This window comes from Typopeltis vanoorti, chromosome 16, assembly GCF_054136105.1.
Source record: "Typopeltis vanoorti isolate ZY-2024b chromosome 16, IOZ_Tvanoo_1.0, whole genome shotgun sequence".
NCBI lineage: Eukaryota > Metazoa > Arthropoda > Arachnida > Uropygi > Thelyphonidae > Typopeltis > Typopeltis vanoorti.
The window spans coordinates 61,401,326-61,402,564 of NC_143564.1; the positions used below are offsets into that span (position 1 = coordinate 61,401,326).

Consider the following 1,239-nt stretch of genomic DNA (forward strand, 5'->3'; position numbering starts at 1 on the left):
TACTAGTGGTGGAGGTCAGCTGTAGATGGCGTTGGCATAGTTAGTGGATTGAGTGGTTGAGACAGTTGTACAACAGATGCCCTACCTTGATGAGTCTTTGGACTCTCTGGAGGTGTCAAATAATAATGATAATAATATATCCACTTAGTAAGCCTGTTTCTTTGATAATTTTCAATTCTTGTTTTAGAGATTCTTCAGAAGAACAAATCCTGTGTGCTCTGAATACTAAAGATTTTATGACGTCTTATTTTTGAGATGGAAGGTGGATATAGCGACCTGAAAAAGTTGGTTTTCTGTAGAAGTGGAAATGGATTCATCTTGTTTATGCTGGGTGTGTACAGGAAGAAAGGAAATATTTTTGATGATTCTTTTTCTAGCATTAACTTGATTCGAGGATGCAGGGTGTTGATTTTTTGTACAAACGAGTATAGTTCTCATATGTGACTCCAAACTTCGGGTGACTTGGTATAGAAGATGTTAGCGCCATTTCTCGTGGGCTACCCTGGCCTCTGTAAATAATGACTAAAGAGTCAAATGCTATATGCAGTTTTTTTATGACTGAATTAACAACCCATGAGTATTATAGAGAGCACTGCTAGTTTAATGTCTCAAATAAATTAATTTTGATGCCAAAAAGAAATTTTATTGCTCATCAGTCTGTTCATACATGTAGAGCAGCATTTTTCAAACTTTTCTGATCACGATCCACAATATCCCAAGAGAAATGAAATAGTGCAATCCCATGACAATTTACAGTGAAGGTGAAGCAATATCGAAGCCCTTCAGAATCTTTTAAAATGCAATTTAATTTCTTGAGCCCCATATCTAATACGAAGCTAATAAAAACAGGTAGTACACTTTGATCTTAGCCAAAAGGTGGAGAACTGAAAAGTGTAGTGCCTGCTCTTGTCAGCTTAATATTTGATACGGGGTTCAAGATTTTAAATAGATTTTGGGAAGGCAGGCTGCTTGGAGCTCGTTAGATCCTTACCTCTTTTTCCCAGCATAGCACTACTTCTAGGGTCTATCCTTGAGGAGAAATCAAAACGTACAAAAAAAAAAAAAAAAATTAGAAAATATTTTAAGGTGACGAGAGTGCTTGCCAATTCAACATAGGATTCATTTTTATTCACAGAAATAAACAATTTTTTTCTTGCTTCGCCTGTTCTTTTGGAAGACGAATGAAAACATCCCTGTATACTGATAAATATCCTGTCCCCAACAGACATCATCCTGCAG

The 1,239-nt window shown here is 36.3% G+C and overlaps 1 pseudogene; it reads right to left on the reverse strand.

The window, feature by feature from the left end:
• Window positions 1-709: 709 nt before the first annotated feature.
• On the reverse strand, window positions 710-889 carry LOC150098063 (U2 spliceosomal RNA; annotated as a pseudogene).
• Window positions 890-1,239: the final 350 nt, after the last annotated feature.